Here is a 19,728-nt window from a genome sequence, read left to right on the forward strand (position 1 = left end):
TGTTTCAGCGACAGGTTCTTTGAAAACATGTTTAGCATTTCAAAGATGTTTTATTAGCAAAATGGTTCATGTGCCTGTTCTTTTGTGGATGAGGGGAGCAAAGAGAAGTTACTGATATGTCACAAACTAGAATTGATTGTTCTTTTGAGGAGTACACATTAGAGTTACTGCTATGGAACATACAGGAATATGTTGGTCTTGCAATTCTCCTTGTTTTGCATCCCACCTGTTGTTAGTATTTCACATCTGTTGAATGTTTTATGCATTTCCAGTGGGTACCACTGACTACCTACCTTAAATGTTTTATCTGGTAACAGTTACTTTGTTGTTATGTGATACTTATGTGTGTTATCCTTCTGGTGTCTTTTAGGACTGAAAATGTCATTGAGGCACAGACCCCCTTTCAGTGAGGCTGAGAATATAATAATTGTTGATGTGCTCCATCAACATGGGGCTTTTCTTCTCAGAAGGGGTCGTCCCAATATGCTAGAGAGGCTGAGGCTATGGGTGCAGATTGTTGCAAACATAGATGATTGGGCGGTCATGGCTGGACTTATGAGCAGGTGTGCCACAGGCCCACTGACATGATAATCTCTGAAAGGAGGCATGCAGCTGCTGTTGCCTGAGACCAGAGGGTAACCGAGGGTGGGCCTGCTGCAGAAACACCTCTCTCTCCCAATGAGGAATTCCTGGCAAATCTTCTACAACAGGGCAATTTAAAGCATAGTGGCCTACAACATTTGATTGATATGGGTCCCACTCCTTCTCAGTCCCAGGACGAGGTTCCAGGTAGGCTTTGTTATATGACCAGTTGAATACTGTTGTATGTTAAAACAAATGAAATAAAAGTTAGTTCTGTGTCACATGTCTTTTTTCAGAGGTTATTGAAGATTAATACAGTGATAAGCTCAGTTTGGAGTTGTCAGCCACATTCTTGTTGAACTTACACTTCATGCAGATTGAAAGGAGTACATGTAGCACCCCCTGTCTTACTGTTAAATGTGATGCCATTGGTCTTACCTCTTGCTTAACTTATTTCAGGACTGTCAGGAATCCACCGATATATGCCTTCTACAGATGGTAAGCCAAATGAAATTATTTCAGTTCTGAAAATCAATTTATAGAAATATCATAATGTGTCATTTTAGGCCTGTTGTGTGAATTGCTATACTGTCTGTAATAGTGGAAGCACTGTTAGGGATTTAGCATATATTGTACCATAGTAGTGCAAGTATTAACATATGCCTGTGTTTCTCCCTTTTTATCACAGTTGATCATGACAGTGGGAGTGTGGGCCCTGTGTCATCTGATGTCAGTCTCTCATCAGACACTTGTGATGATGGTGGTGAAACTGAAGCACAGCCAGGGGGTGCAGAGGCTGAATCTGACACAGAGGTTGACATCCAGCCACCCCTTTCTTTTTCCCCAGACACAGCTAGTAGGCCTATGCTTACACAGTCCACTGAGCTCACAGATATAGGACAGGTGGAGGGTGAAGACATTGAGCAGGGAAGTGTGGTTACTGCTGCTTCAGTGCTTGTTGAGTCTGGCCATAGCCAAAGTGTTGGCGAGGTACCACACAGGATGGCTGATAGGGCTGCTCAGAGGGGGCCTGCTGTCCCTCTTCCATCTGGTGGAGGTGTATCTTCTTGTGTCACTCAACATATGTTTAGGGCCATCATGAAGCCACAGACATGTTCAGAAAGGTGCTTCAAACAAATGTTCAGGGTTGTGGATGTGGCACAGTCTGACATGCATGACTGCCTCCACCATGTCACCGATTCCTTGGATTGTGTGAATGACAATTTGGAACAAGGGGTGTCTGTGATGAACTGAGGGGTTTCTGACATAGAATAAACAGTGTCTGTGATGAAATGTGTACTGGGAGAGGAATGACATCCTCATGAGCGTAGGTCAGACACAACATCTGCTGATAGACAATCTGGCCATGCCCAATCACGCTCCAGTATCGGCAGTACTTCTGCTGTTCCATCAGTGAGTGTGCTATCCACATCCAGATGTAGCAGGACATTGGGTCATGGTCCTGGGCATTCCTGAGAAAAGGGAGCATGTCCAGCAGACATTGATCACACTCAGGTAGCAGCACTGCATCTGATTTTGGGCATGGAGGTGCCAATGCAACTTCTGGCAGAAACAGTTCTCATAGTTGGGGCAACAACGATGAACTGCCACCTCTACCATGCATGGCTCACACCTGTCTGACATACCAAGACATAGAGCTAGCACTGAGCTTGGCTGCATTCCTGCAGACACTCACACACTATTTTCACATGGAGGACCCCTACAGACAAACGCACACAGTCTGCCTGCTTCCCTTTCTCCCTCACACACACACTCACCAACTTTTGTGTCTGCCTAGGCCTACTGTCCACTGTATTGTGACCAGCTACATAGCCATGGCTGTTGAAGGTTCATAGGTTCATAGGTGTGTTCTAGACTAATGGCCCTGGAGCCTTTACAAGCCTAGCCCATAGGATTACCCTGGCATCGTGCCACCCAACCTTACTTCCCAATGCCTCTGTCGAGTGGAGCCACTGGAGTGATCCCAGGAGTGAATTTTCTATTTCCCATGCACTCATCAAGATTTCTCTTGAAGGCAGTGAAGGTAGCAGAGCTGCTAGGTGGTGCTCAAAAGAGAGTAAGATATTTCTCTAGTTATGTACCGATGCCACTAGGCTTGCCTGTTGGGCCATACTTATGAGGTTTCCAGATATAAAGTATGTGCCTTGCACAGCCTTGCCAGAGAGGTGGTTGCTGCTACTGATATGAACTACACTTGTGATCACTATCAGCATCCCTTTAGTATCATGAGGAGGCACCATTCTGACCTTCTTACTTAGTGGGAAGAACGGGTCAAAGACAGTGCACCTGAGATGTACATGAAATATGTAGGACAGGTCACTGCCTTCTTATTTCAGATATGGTTAAATGTGCTCCTGATTTTTCTTGCATTTATGTTACTTACATCTCTTGTTAATGTTTTCATGATCAGAAGTATGTTGTAGTGAATAAGCCCCTGTACTTGTTGGAGAATGGAGCATCTCTCCCTATGCTGTGATGAGTATGATGCTTGTCATCATATGGTTAGATGTGTATATCATAGCCGATGTGTATTGCTCACAATCACAGTTATGTTATGGTACCTGTAATACCCATATGTAAAAATACTCTGTACTGGCAGATATAACCTTTACATATCTGCTGCCTTGTTAACCCACATGCATACACTCTGCATGTTTTGAGGATCCTCACTGTCAACATTTCCAGACACCTGCTCAGGTTGGTTTATCAGTACAACATGCCCACGGCTACATGGTGCCTAACATGCATGGCAGGTGATACAGTAATGAGTCATGTATATTGCCACAGTGCAGCAGGACATATGCTGGGAAAGGCACGCATCTCAGCATTTTGCCTGCTTATTCTCCCATGGTATGCCTATACATGTACCACTAACTGACACCATCTCATTGCTGGACTACATACATACATAAATACTACCACTGTCCAAGTCCACACTGCATTTCTATTTCCCTGTTTTATACAATATAGCATGGCAAGGGCATCCTTGCAGATACATCATTCAATAGGGCCATTTGACAGAGTACACCTAGTCTGCATCATCCTCTCTTGCACAGTGGCATACCTAGCAGCTGTTTGTCCACATATAAGTAGCTGTAAGACTGATCAACAGACAAAGAAAGGACAGTATTTTCTCTCTCTCTTTCTTAGTCATTATATTTTTTACGTGTTTTTTACTCGTTTTTTGTTATAATATTCTGTAATATCTGGCATAGTTGTGCCTGTGATGCTATAGCGGTCACATCTCCACAATTTCACCTGTCTATCAGCTGCCAGTTCACTATCTGGTTCTAGACTAGCTGTCCACCAGGTGACAAAGGCCTTGTGGCTGAGAGCAGGACCAGTCTTAGGTAAACTGGTGCCATATGCAAAAAGGCTCCAAGATGCCTCACCAGTCAGTCTGGGCCTATTCACTATTAATATTACTGTTATTTTTCTCCCTTTTTCTCGCAGTTTGTCTTATTCTTCAGTTTTCTTTTTTCCTGCTGTTATTCTTTCATTAATTCATTTAATATGTTCTATCTAAGCAAGACTGCCCACTGATAACTGTGGAGGAAATAACTGCATTAAGCTGGGGGAGGGGGGCAGAAGCCACAAAGGTTCTAGATGCTCTAAGGTACACTTTAGAGTTTAAAAAAAGGTATTTCTCTAAGTAATTGCATGAAAAAAAAGCTTGATCAAAAAAAGAACTTCAGCATTACAGTGGAAATAACTGTATTAAACCGTGAGGTTTCTAGATGCTCTGAGCTGCATTTTAGAGTTTTTTAAATACAAATGATGGTTTGAATGATCACCACGATTAAGCAATGAAATTCAGTCTTATTCTTCAACTTTTCTTTTTCTTGCATCCTTTCAATATACCCTGATTGACCGAGAGTACCCCGTAATAACTAAACTATCAGCACCTAGAAGTCGTGGAATTATGGATTTTCTAAGGTTGATCCAGTGAGGGCCTGAACAAAAATCATGTATAATGGAAAAAATGCAGTCCTAGTTTTTTATTGCAAGGAAGAAATAGGTTCTATCCAGCTTTTAATGTTCATAACTGACCAAACACCAGTTCACAACGAACTGAGAAGACACGTTTCTGAAAATACATATATAGTTCCTGGGCATAGTATATGCCACTACCTCCATGTCAAAATAGGTAGTCACATTCAGTATATCCCCTTCTGGTATTAAATTGAGATTCATATTAAAGCACAAATGCCCACAGTTACATTTCAAGCTGCTGATATCATATTTATAAAAAGTATGCCTCTTCATCTCCTACTCTCCAAAAAGATATCTACCTTCTGTGCACCGAGTTGATGTTAAACTGAAACAAAACTGAAAAACAAACAGAATATAGCATATTTGCTGTCAGACAAATGTAAACAGTATGCTTATTTACTCTCCTTAAAAGACAGCCATGTGTGTCCAGATGCTTCATTGTGAGGAAAGTGAAAATAATAATTACAATAATGTTTACAATGTGTTACTTCAGAGACAGTACAGGGCTGCTGTGCAAGCTAAACTGACCCTCTGGGCACCCTTTGAAGTTTATGAGGAAGTTAAAGAAATAATGACCACAGTATCTCCAACCCAACACAAGATATCATATCCTCTGACGTTTGGCAGGAATATTAATGAAATAATGATATCATCCCCAGACCCCCATACAAGAGCAGCAACATTCTCTGTACACCTATCAGCAGGACTGGTTTTTGACTAGGTGGGATTTGGGAAAAGGGTAATTACTAAGCCAATGTTAAAATCCACTTATATAGCCTTGATGAGTGGGGACCACTAGCTCCCTGATGTTCTGAAGGTCTGGGTATTCTGTGATGTGTTAATCTCTTCTATTTTGAGAGATAATTGTTAAAATGAGCAAGTGACAGCAAGGTTGGTTATCTTCATCCAGGCAACCCCCAATGAGTGGTTACAGCCACTTCTGTGTAAAATTCAGACATCTGGTTGCGATAAAGAGGACAGCTCTGTAATGTATTTGTTCCAGACAACTGGTTGCATCCACACTAAAATATTACATGTTGCTTCTCATAATTGCATTAGTCCTGTTATGCCGAAATTCTAAGCCAACAGTATAAGGCAGCTAGTCATTATTCACTCAGAAGATAGCAACAACAATTATGTCTACTCTGTCCATGTCAGATGTTCAGTTAAGTAGTTCATCATACTCCACACAAAGGCACACCAGTTCTACAAAGCCAGACAGTAACTGTTTAAACTGACCAAATGACAAGAGGATCAGTTACTTTCATCAAGCCAACCTCAACCACACATAGCAGTTACAGTCACAATGTTTGATGGCTGCGTAATGTTATTTCACCTCTACAGCATACCCCTCAACCCCTAGACATTAAAACAAGGTTCCTTAAAACATAGGTGCATCCAGCTGAAAATCTGGACATCTCATTAACATAAAATGTGATTACCAAATAACACATAACTGTTCACGCTTCAAGTAGGAGTGTGGGATACTACTCATAAACACATGTTCAAAAACAGAGTGACAAAATGATGAAAAATATAAGCATATTATAAAAGAGATGGTATAAAATATGTAGAAAGAAATGAGCTGCATTATGAAATTCTACCACTCGACATAATGTTTGCTTCAGCAAAAAAGTAGATGTAACATGTGTGTCCTCTTTCCTTAAAATATTGTTGTGAACTGTATGCTGGTCATGTTGTCTAGTTTTCTGTACTAGACAGCTTCAAAAGTCACATACGATTGGGATTCAGAAAACTGTGAATGGGTAAATCAAGCCAAAAACAGGAACACACCTCCAAAAGTAGAGAGATCCTATATAGGGGTAGTTTAGGCCTGAAAGTAGGAATGCTCCTCCAGAATAAGGACAATTGAGAGATCTGTTCCACAGTCCACAAAAACAAGTTGTCACATGTTAAAGCTGTCCAATAAAGTTGCATTACACAAATCACTAAGCCAGACATATATTTTCAAAAATATCTGATTGCAAAAGTGCATGGTGATTAATATTCCACCCAGGAAAACAACTACAAATAAAGATAAACATAAAAGTGAAAGTAAAATCCCTGTCAGTATTTCTGTTAAAAAATATAGCAACACTTATCTCACTGAGACATTCCTGTCATCAGCTATCCACACAAATCAAAACTGAAACCAGAAATATTGCCCAAATGTAGTGTTAATGTAAAACACTGTGCTTTAACATTCCTTGTAATGCAACATTTAGCATATTGCTCTTTCAAGAAGTATTATTGACCCCTTTTACAGACCAAGATGGTCTGAAGCCTTGGTTAGGATGTAGCCTACATACAAGATGTTCTAGAAGGAACTTCAATTTACCACATTTATATACATGACCTTTTTCTAAATAAGTTCCTTACAGCAGTAAGATTTTCAGAGAAATGCCTGTTATCATTGGAACTCTGAGCACATATATTATAAATCCAAAGTGCAGTTAATGCATTTTAATGAATGATAGACAAGGACAAAGCATACATTTTCTGCCAGATATGTAGCATGAAAAATTACTAGATGTCAAAATATATCTACATTCTATAAATATTAATATGAAACAAACTGCATTTTACATAGTTATACGGTAGGCACGTTGTGGCATACATTGAAATAAAGTGGTAACTATTTTTAGAATATTAGAGATGACGATGTTTCACAATATAATTAAACAGGTCTGCAGAAAAAGAAGTCAGGAGCATATTTTACTGAGACTTAATCCAAGAAGTTCAAATGACCAAGCAAAAGATTATATATACCAGGCAGAAGCATACTCTTTATAATTTCTTTTAAATTTACCCCATACAAGGAATAGCATCCATAAGCATATTTTCAAATATAATTTCTGTGGGTGACTGTTTTCAATGTCGCTGTTTGTAAATATACTGAAATCCCCAAATCAAATCGTAAAAAAAAGTTTGAAATTGAAGACCAAGTCCTGCTAAAGTCACTATGATCTTTTATGTAGAGTGGTAGTTTTAGAGGGACAGCATGTAGTACACTTGTCTTTGCTGCAGAAAAATCAGAAGGTTGTTGGTTCTATTCCTGTTGTGGGTGCAAAGATCATTTTCCAATAATGAGTGGAAGGGGGTGCTGCACTTCTCTGTGTGTTATCCTTCTGATGGCAAGTTAAAGCAAGGTCCCACTTGCCTGAGTTGGTAGGACCTCAAGTATATATAAAAGATCTCACAGCACTTATCATAGAGTAAGGGTACTTTATTTAAAATAAAAGCAACATATGTAACTTATTTATAAGACCCTAGCCAAATCTCCCCTAGTCCAAATGAATATCATCTTTGACAGGCAAAATCAGACTAACTTAGCCAACAAACATAAGCAAATAAAATAAAGAGTGGAACTGTGGCCTTGACATGCTCTGCAGAGTAACATCTGATTTGAAGTATGATCTGCCAAAGGTGACTGGGAGAGCAAAAATGCAGATTAAAATTCCACATGTCGCTAAAGTATACATTCTGAAACAGAGTAAATGTAGCTTCACATAGTCATTATGAGAGATAATTACTAAGGCAATCACTGCATATATGCAATGCAAATGAGATGTAAAGAGAGAAACGAATAGGACAGACTGTGTCACGTTAATCTGGCTGTCTCCCAAAGTGAATTTACATGCTAGTATATTTTTGCCTGCTATTCCTGGCTTTATCAACTGGTGTGCTTTTGAATAAAAGTATAATAAGCACCTCCATCACATATTTTTCTGCTAACTGATTATGTGTAAATGACATGAGCCATGTCTCCCTGGACTATATGAAGAGAGAGACATTAGGAGCTCTCAGATGACGTCACAGGTTTGTATGTGCCTAGCATTGATCAGCATTCTAACTTCACCAAGGCTGATACCACAATAGGAACAGATGATGACTGACTTTAATAATTAGCTTTGTTCTTGGTGTCATTCTAGGAGATACCATATTTATCAGTGCAGGAGGACATTGTTAACAAACCACAGTGCTTTGCCAAAGATGATCTACACCTGTCCCGTCTATGCTTTTGAATACTGACTAAAATGTCAGTCTTTCCCACAGAGTCCTTTTTAGGTGATGGCATATTGACAAACCTTGCAATATAGCAACATCTACGCAAGGAAATATAAAGGTGTTCATAGATTTATAAGTTCATAGACATTTTCTAGGCTAATGGCTCAAGAGACCTTACCAGTTTTACCCAGATTTTACCCAATTTTCTATCCCAAGATGGAAGATAACTAGAGTGAGCAAGCAGGGTTTTGACAATTTTTACAGATTGCCTCTGTCCATAAGGGACATAAGTGCCACCCCAGGATTGAATTTGCAATTTCTCATCCATTGGTCTGGATTGCACTTAAAGATGGTCAGGGAGGGGCTTTGCTTCATGAGAATAGGAAGCTTATTCCAGAAGAGGGGCAATCTGTATCGCCAACTTGATTTATTCATGTCAGAGATTCAGGTTTACTGCTCAATGCCAGGAGTCTAAACAAGAAGTTTCACCCCCCCCCCAGCTCTCCACACCTTAGAGAATGCAGACTTCTGTGAAATTACTGAGACACAGTTTAAAGCCACAGAGAATACCTCTGAATTATAAGCCCTCAGTGTCTTCCACACATTTAGACCAGCAAAGCACAGATAGGGACTAAAAGTGGAGGTGTCTTGATCCACATCAATAAAAAGCACACTTCAAGACAGGTTAAACAGGATGATTTGCTGGAGTTCCTCCATGACCAGATCATCATATAAAAATGCGCCATGCCTTATCCTGTCAAGCTATAGGTCGCCCTCTATGTCCCATAAAATCCACAGCTCATACTTAAACCTATTGAAGACACTCACTATTCAGACAAATACAATAGTCATGAGGAACTTTAATTATCCCTCTATAAACTATGAATCCTACCAGACCACAAATTTGCAGGCACATAGACTCCTAGACTTTGTAAGCACAAATACCTTGGACCAGTTAGTACAAATGCCTGCTAGAAGTAGAATCATATTGGACCTGGTACTCACAAATATAGGAAAATGCTGCACTCCCTTATTGTCATATCCTCTCTGGTAAGATCAGACCACAAAACAGTGTCCTTCAAAATAAGAATTAATTCTGTAACCCCAGAAAACCATCTAATAGTTAGAAACTATTCCAAGGCAAACTTTCTTTCATTAAGTGATAACCTGTCAACATTTCAAACCCCACCAAACTCAGACAACACAGCAATCTATACAGAATTATTCACAGAAGCTCTGTACAGCTATGTCAGTGATTGCACAGAGGCTGCTGTGTCTACCAGATGTAAGCCCAAAGCTAACTAAAAAAAAAATATCCAGATGGAATACAAAACTAAACAGATTGTATGACAAAAAAAATCAGAGATAAAATTAGGAAGTGCAACACCAAAATGATAAAACCCTCATCAAACTGAATAGACAACTAAGAGGATTTATTAAGTCCAACAAAGCAGATTGTGAGGTAAAGATTGTATACCAGGCCAAGGACAACCATAAGACCTTCTTCAGCTATGTCTAATACCTCAGAAACAGTATACAACAGTTTGCTGAACTGCTGGAAAATTGAGTCACGTTCACAAACATGGTGATATAGCAAATCTTTTGTCTGAAATATTCAGCTCCAACTTTTGGGAGGTTAGCCTCCCAGGAAAACTACCTCATTGATAAAACACCCATAAAATTAGACACATTGGTCAATGATTTACCTAGCTTTTGACTAACATGTGTCTGAGGTAGAAAGAAAATCCTTCCATGTCACTCAAGTTATGAGTAAGTGCATGGTATCTAGTCCAGGTCGAAGTCATTGTGCCACACTACTCAGCCCTCATCAGAACTATCAATGAGTATAATGTCTCCTTCAGTATGTACCCAGCCAGGCACATGCAACAGCTGGAACCTCCATAGGGGTTCCTGACTTACACACACACACACACACACACACACACACACACACACACACACACACACACACACACACACACACACACAAATACAGGATGTAAAAACAATGCTCTATGCAAATTGCCTCAAAGGGCTATCTCTGTGCTTTATACTCCTACAGACTGCTGAAAAGTTATATATGCTTGGCATACAAGGCATCATTGGGTCTCACTCTGATGGAACTTTTGCATATCTGCAAAATGAACAGCACCAAAACTATTAGATTAAACAATTTAAACTTTGCCTGCAACTTAAATAGGACCTGTTGGAGGGGCAGGTATGTATCTTGAAGAATTTCATTTCTCTGGAATAAGCTTCCCATCCATGTGAAGTAGAGCCCTTTTGTAACCCTATTCCTGCCCAGTCTAGACTAGTGGATGGGATATTGAAAATTCATCCCCTGTTCTGACATCTATGTCTCTGATGGACAGAGGCAGTTGTTAAATCCCTCCCTAACATATACTCCTTAAAATTTCATGTAAGACACAATAACTCATGGGATACATTTGGGCTGCATGGCTGGGTTTATACAGGCCTCGGTAGTTGTTAGCCTAGTCTACACCTATGAACCTAGGTACTGCAAACAAAACAAAACTGTATTGCAAATTTCATATTTATGCCCTTTTCATAGAAACCCCATTGTCACAGTTGTTAGTAGTCAACTGTGTTCTCATCTACCTTTCAGTGAAATTGTATGTTGATATGGTAGCCTATTAATTTATTTCTTCTTAATTTTTCCAAGGCTAGAAAAAGAGATATTCATTAACTGTCTACTATGATCATCAATATTCACTGCTCTCTTTCTTTGTGTGTGTGTGTCTCTTTCTCTGTTTGTGTCTTTCGGCTTTTCCCGGTTAGGGGTCGCCACAGCAGAACTCTGGTCCGCTAATGACTGGCAGTAGATTTTTACGTACTGGCTTGCCGGGCCTAACGCACAACCTTCAACGAAGGAACGCCCATTCACGCATGTTGCTACACAGAAGACGCTCTAACTGAGAATAAAACGGGCAACGTCTAACTGTGAGGCGACAACGCTACCACAGCACCACCACTGCAGTACTGTGTGTGTCTCTTTCGCTGAACTTACTTATCTCTTAACACAGCTATATTCAACAGTACAACCTTGTCTGTTACTAAAGCGAAGCCTGCAATGATCTTCCTTAACCTACTAAGAATTAGAAGAACATCTCCACTTTCAAATAGAATCAAACAACAGATTATTGACTATTTATTACATTAAAAGTATTTGAATACCCAAACTCATCAAGACATAAACTCCTGCCATAGCTCTGTCTAGCCTTATTCTGAGCTGATTACTCGACATATAATATTCTTCTTCTTCTTTTGGCTTTTGTGAAATAAAAATTATAAAATAATATATCACTAGACATACACTAATAATATAAGAAATGAAACAATCATTTTGGGAGATGTCAATATTAATTGGTTAGATATCTCCCTCCACCGTCCTGCCTCCTATATCAACCTATATAACTTTACCAAACTAATTAACAATATAAATAGACCTAACAAAAACAATGATAGTGGCTCACTCTTGGACTGGATTATGGTCTCTGACCCAAATAAAATTGGATCCACAGGAACACTCTAATAGTATAAGTGACCACTTACCTGCCTTCATACTGCAGAAAACGACCCCAACACCTAGTAGACATCAGTATAAGCAAACTAGAGACTTAACCCATTACTGCTCTACCACTCTTAAAATTTTACAAAGTATCAACTAGAATGCATTAAAATTCCTTCCCCTAGTTGTTTAACTCAACATTTCTCAAGATCCTAAACAATCTGGCTCCACTTCAACAAAAGAGAGTAAAAAATAATCATGCCAGTTGGCTTACAAGACCCACTAAGCAACTTATGACCACCAGGGACAAACATGGAAAGTATGGCAAACAAACCTCATAAATCTCTCTGACCTCACACAATATAAACAACTCCGTAATCAAGTAAAGCACCTAGTCATAAAAAATAAAAAGAGCACTACTTTATTCTACAAAATCAACATAGCCCCCCCCCAAAAAAAAAAAAAAAAATTATGGAGCTCCATCAATTCTTTACTAAACCCAGGCTCGAGTAATAATCCTTGTCCAAATCCAGATAAAACAACCACTGAAATAGCCTCACTCTTTACCTCTTATTTCATCAATACTATAGCTAATCTAACTACCACATTTCCTCAAACCAACTCAGCTCCTTCTAATCCATCCATGCAAAATACCTGTAGTCTCCCTTTTCCCAACTTTTCTCTATCATCTGTACATATCACCACTATAAAAAATGTTTCTAAAACTCAAACCATTCATCAACACCCCTGACAAAACTACCTTCTAAATTCCTGCAAACCTCTGCCAACTCTGTAGCTAATTCCATTAGCATACTTCTTAACAGATCTAGTCAGGAGTCCTACATACCCACTATTTGGAAAAAAAGCATATATTCTGCCTATTCATTAAGGAGGCACCAGCTTGGACATTTCCATCTTTCGACCTATTGCTATCCTCTCAGCTATCTCAAAGATTCTGGAAAAATGCATTCACACTCAACTTCTTCACTATCTGCTTCACGACCAAATCCTTCTTCCCACTCAGCATGGTTTTAGTTCAGGTCACAACACTACTGCAGCTCTCATATCCTTTATGAACAAAGTTAACCAGGCCTGAGAAGCTGGAAAATTGTCTCTTCTCTCTTTCTTGACCTCTCTCAGGCCTTTGAATAGGTTTCCCACTCTGTTCTTCTTCTCAGTAAACTCTCTAACATAGGCATCTCACCCCCAACTCTAGAATGATTTTCAAACTACCTCACAAACAGGCAACAATCAGTCAAGTGCCAACATTCTTTCTCTCTTTTCCTTAACACAACCACGGGTGTTCCTCAAGGATCCATACTAGGGCCCCTTCTGTTTAGCATTTTTATCAACAATTTCCACATCACTCTTACTCAAGGTACTGGTGTCCAATATGCAGATGACTCAACCATCATCTGTGCTGCCAATTCCTCATCTGAACTACAGCTATGCACCCAAAGTGCCCTCACTTCTACTGAAACATTGATGACCAATAATCATCTCTCCCTAAACACCAACAAACTAAACTTTTGCTTTTTGCCCCCCAAAAACTACTTCCCTAAACAAGGAGGAATTCACTATTCATACTCAAAATAACACTGTCATTGAGGTTGTACCAAGTACAAAATTACTAGGTGTCATCATAGATAAAAACCTGACATTTGACCTGTATATTCATACCAGTATCAAAAAACACATCAGAATCTGGGAATCCTCTCTAGACACAAATATTTCCTCAACCACTCTGAAAAACTATCTCTAGCCTCTTCCTTTCTTCTACCATCTCTTCTTTACTCCTTTCCAATATTCAGACCTCTCTGAAATCTAAACTTCACTCATGCTACAATAAAATGTCTACATTTGTGACCAATGCAAAATATTCATGTCAGCATTGTTCATCATTACACCTACTAAGTTGGTTGGGACTCATTTTCAGTTAACCGCTGCACACAGATTTATATTTAAGCCATCAAACTGCCCAGCTCTTTCTTTTCTACTCACACTGTATCATCCAAACAGACCTCTCCTATCCAATAATTAACAGTTTCTCAATGCAGAAAAACAAACCTTTCAGCCAGTCAGTTTCTGTTCTCCTTTACTGTTGCAAAACTATGCAACACACTCCTACCATCAGTCAGGTCTACCAGCAGTGCAGCTCTCTTTAAGAGATCCATGAGGCAACACCTTTCCTCTCTATGGCAGTGCACATGTGCAAAAACTGCACCTCCTGTACCGTAAATCCCTCTTTTGCTACTACTTTCGCCTTCCCTAATTACTCCTCTCTATTGCTCTATATGTCATTACACATTGATTTAACTATTCTGCTTGTGCTTTCTGCTGTATCTGCTCACTCATACTTAAGACTTTGTGTTTAATTATTCAGACTGTATAACAGGAACCTAAGCTACTCACATGGTGAACTTAATTATACTAACTTATTATATCCCAACTTACAATTGTTCTAACTGTATATAGCTTTATCCTAGATAGCCTAACCTATTATCATGCGCAGATTTTTCACCTCACCCTTTCTATTAGCAACTGCATCACTTGCATAGTGTTATCATGTTGTTCCATTGAATTGAATTACTCTATGTTGTACTGACTGTACTGTATGTTGTATATCATATGTATATTGTATGTTGTATATTATATGTACTATGTATTTATATGTACTGTGTACTTTAGTGTGGAGCTTTTTTCCCCAGGCCACCAATGGAAATGGGTTCACTATAGTCCAGTGGACCATCCTGGTAAACAAATGTAAATAACTGCAAATAAATAAAATAAATACAAATACTTTCTAAATAAAAGGATGACCCAGTTATTATAAAAGTCTAATTTTAACTGCACAGTCTTGTTTGGTTTACTTTTGTGTATGTCTGATTTGTCTGTACATAGGACATACCTGGATAAGCTTACTTACTTAGCCAGTTGCCCAGTGTTAACAAAGAGACACTCAAGGGCGAAATAGATGTGAAGTTGCTAATGTGCATGATCCAAGATCCATGAAAAGAGCAAGGCTGGCTAGAGCAGTGAGAGAGCAAGTTAAGAGTACAGAGGTAAGAGAGGAATTTAGGAAATGTAACAATAATTTGCATGCATGAAGCATGCCTCTCAACTGTCCAAATTTTCACAAAAATGTCTACCTCATATTTTTGGTCTGTTCCTCATAAAATTTTTGTTGTTTTTTGGCAAAACACTGGGGATTGAAGTTACTAAATAATGACAATCATTTCAGTTTTGGGATTCCTCTCCTTCCAAAATGTATAACACAAAGCCTGTTAATCTAGCAACTGTCTAAGTTTTTAAGAGCAGTATTTAAAATCCATCCCTATTTTGGTGCCTATGTCGCCCCATTATTTTTGGCTTTGTCCAGATGTCTTGTGTTACGAGACTGACAGGTATGGCATGAAGAGAACCAGGTGGGAGGATGTTGGAGAAATGAGAAGGCCTATACCTTTTGGGGGCAAGAATGAGATGCATAAAGTACAGCATATGAGAGAGGTGGTAGTGGTAATTAGATATATAAAAGAAAGGTAAAACAGGGGTTCCATGAAAATTTCCATATGATTATTATAAATGGATTGCAATGCCAGTTGTGGAGTATTTACTGAATCTTTTAATTGTATAAGAGAAGAGGAAGATGTGCCAGAATCAATACTGCAGGCAGAGATGGTGATGTCATACAAGGAGAAAGGGGAAAAGGAAGATGCAGAAAATTATACACCAATTTTTTGGTGGTTGATTAGTAGCCCCAGCACTGGAGGAGTCAGGTAAGTAATGGAAACAGTAAAGTGGTATGGAGAGCACATGTCTTCCAGAGAGGGTAGGGTTTACACACGCTCAGAAACACACATGGCAATGTGACATGTGGTGGAGACCAGACAGACACCTGCTAATAATTCAGGGGCAAGGAAAGGACTGCTAAACAGCTATTCCCCTTGTGAAACAAAGAGAAAGTGTTTCATGGACAGCCATTGCATATCTCTCCTACTGTATCCATGTGCAGTACAGATGGGAATAAAATTTAAAAAAAATGCTAAAAAAAAAAAAAAAAAAACTCAATGGTTGTCTGAGTGATGACTACCCATCCTTGATTTGCTCTTTCCCAGTTAAGGGAACAGCTGGGTGATAGACAAAGGCAGAGACTGATGGTCAGCAGGCAGTAGAAGCAAAGATGCACGCGTATACATACACACACACACACACACACACACACACACACACACACACACACACACACACACACACACACACACACACACACACACACACACACACACACACACACACACACACACACACACATTACATACACAAAAAATACATATTTAATTACATGAGAGACCACTTACCATAGTGGTTAAGGTCTTAACCATGGAGAAGGTACAAGGCTCAATCCTGACCTCTGTCCAATGCCTGTTTGGAGCTTGCATGTTACAATAAATACTGAAAACAGCCATAACATCTAGGAGCATCCAAGCTATAAAATAATTTGCTCATCCTGTTCTAACTTACAGTTTTGGGGTGATTGACTAGCTGGAAAATGTATTTGAACAGCTGAACAGGAAACCAAGAAAAATTATTCCCTCTTATCAAATGATATATAAAAATTTGTATACCAAGATTATATATTCCTTATTCTGAAGGAGGTATGGACCTCCTCAAAACTGATTTCATGCATAGATCTGCAATTGTTGGGGTGCATACATATCTGCTGACTTCACAAGATCCAAACAAAGTGAAAGTTTTGAAATAGAATATAAGAAGGATCAGATGAGAAGGCAAGAAATGTGGAAAAGGCATAGATATAGTTGCAAGTACAGAAAACTCCTGGAACCAATCTCGTGTCGATCAGGATCTGATACAGGAAAGGTTAAGGAGAGGTGCATTTAAACCAAAAGATGAAAGGTTAATATTGGCAGCCCAGGATAGTGGACTACATTCACATTGGTGTACAAAGTCCATTGAACATTTTGGAGAAACAGAGCAATGCAGGCTCTGTAAAAGAGAATTGGAAACGGTCACACATCTTGTTGTTGGGTGTAATGCACTAATGGTAGAAGGAATGTATACTGAAAGGCATAATAATGTGGCAAGACTGTTACAGTGGGAATTATGCAAACATTACAGTATTTAATTAGCTGAGAAGCATTAAAAGCATGAACCACAAAGCATTATAGAAAATGATGAAGTATATATCGTATAGGATCATTCATTGCCAACAGTTCAAAAATAGATGCGAGAAAAACAGATATAGTAGTCCATGAAAAGAGGACAAAAGTAGCGTTGATCACTGAAATTGCTACACCTAATGATTACAGTGTCTTACATACACAAAGTCATAAAATACCAGGATTTTGCAGACAGAAATGAGGGCAATGTGGAAGGATACCCAGACAGTTCCAAAAGTAGTAAGAGCAAACGGTCTTACGAAAAAGAATTTAGTTACCGATACACGTAACTCCATATGAATTGCTGATGAACATTTAGAAACTGCACTGACAGCAATTTCCTGTGAAAAACAAGAATTGGAGAGTTCAGTTTTGCTGAGTTGTTGTTCTTCAAGGAATCTCTTCTTGACAAATTGTAAAGCACCTGAAATCAACATATGAAACCGTTATATAGATGGAAAAGGACTTCAAAGAGATTAGGGGATACAGGTCACCTGGAAAGCCCAGAGTGCTGGAGATTTGGGGAAAAGGAATAGACAAAAAAAAATATATATATATATATATATATATATATATATATATATATATATATATATATATATATATATATATATATATATATATATATATATATATATATATATATATATATATATATATATGTATGTATGTGTATATATATATATATATATATATATATATGTATGTATGTGTATATATATATATATATATATATATATATATATATATACATATACATACACATCTATATAAATACAAATGTAAATGTTCGTTTGTTCAAAATCTTAAATCTCTGAAAATTCTTCACCGATTGCTTTGAAATTTTCACACAATGTTGCATTCAAATACGCGCGTGTTTTTATATACCTACTATTATATAAATGTCACACGTTGCATTTGAATACGCGCGTTTTGATATACCTAATATTATATAGATGTAAATGCTTGCCTGAAATACTCTACTTTGTGGCGACACGTAAAGAAGTTAAAATTAACTACAAATATGTGTGTCCAGCTGAAAACGATCGATCAGCTGAGATATTCTCACATCAATTGCTGGAAATTGGGAACAGAAAATTATCGATTGATCTGACCTCAGGACGAATTTCATTGCCTCATAACTTCTGCAATTTAGTGTGGCATAAAGAAAGCTCTAGATGTGCACACCTAAGGAAAATTGTTTCCCAACTAGACTTAAAAATCTGTGTCATATGTGCTGTACACAAGAACTATCAACGTTTCTTTTTATATAATTCCTGTAATATATACTCTAATCATACATACATATTATACAGTAAATATGTCACATACATAGCCATGGTTAGTGACCGGGGATGAGGTTGAATACCAGTGGCATGTTTAGATCAGGTGTTCAGTTTTGCTATGGAGAACACGTTATATAACTGAACCTAGCTGTTTCACTTGAACCAGATGGTAATAGGTTTAAATATCCTAATATGAAATGCTCACACCACTGCAACTAGAAATGTTTGATGCAACATTTCAGTGACCTCTGCAACTGTGGACATTGCATCCTTGACTACCAGGTGTACTTTGTGTCTCAGATGCTTCATTGCTTGAACTCTAATCTCAGCCAGAGAATGCATGGCATCTAGCTCATGTGAGTTCCTCTCCTGGGAATTGCTAGATCCTTCTGAATTCTTTGTTAACTCAGACTTCATGAGTGGGTTAGGTCTTCTAGTTCTCTGTTGCTGTCTAATTTCAAGGGGGAATCACTGGTGAATGGAGACACACAAGCAAAAACAGAAGGAAAATGTGTGACTATATGATGATCTTAGAAATGGAGAGGTCAGTGAGGGGAATATGGTAATCAGGAGCGTATGACACTGATTGCTTAAAAAACATAGCCATTTATAGTGCATCAGGTGTGTTCCTCCTTCTGTTCCGGTCTGCCAGAAAATATGAAGTATCATACAGTGGTGCTGCTGCGGTAGCGCTGTCGCCTCACAGTAAGATGTTGTCCCGTTTGATTCTCAGCTAGATCATCTTCTGTCTGGAGACATGCGTGAATGGGCGTACCTTCGTTGAAGGTTGTGCGTCAGGGCTTGCAACTCGGCACGTAAAAATCTACTGCCAATCATTAGTGGATCGGAGTTCCGCTGTGGTGACCCCTAACCAAGAAAAGCCGAAAGACACAACAACAACGTACAGCATCTGCACAAGTACAACAACCAAAAAACAAAGTCGTGTATATAACTAAGTATGCTGTAGCCATAACTGCATTGCCATGATAATGTCAGCAGTGATGGGCAAACAGGATTATTGCTGAATAATAACACTTTCTCCAGATGATGCAGTATAATAAATTCTCATAGAGGCATCCTTAATATTATTAAGTAGTTAAAACTTATTATGATGATCTTTCTTAGATACTGA

This window comes from Protopterus annectens, chromosome 2.part1 (genome assembly GCF_019279795.1).
Source record: "Protopterus annectens isolate FY-2018-M chromosome 2.part1, PAN1.0, whole genome shotgun sequence".
NCBI classification, from domain to species: Eukaryota; Metazoa; Chordata; order Ceratodontiformes; family Protopteridae; genus Protopterus; species Protopterus annectens.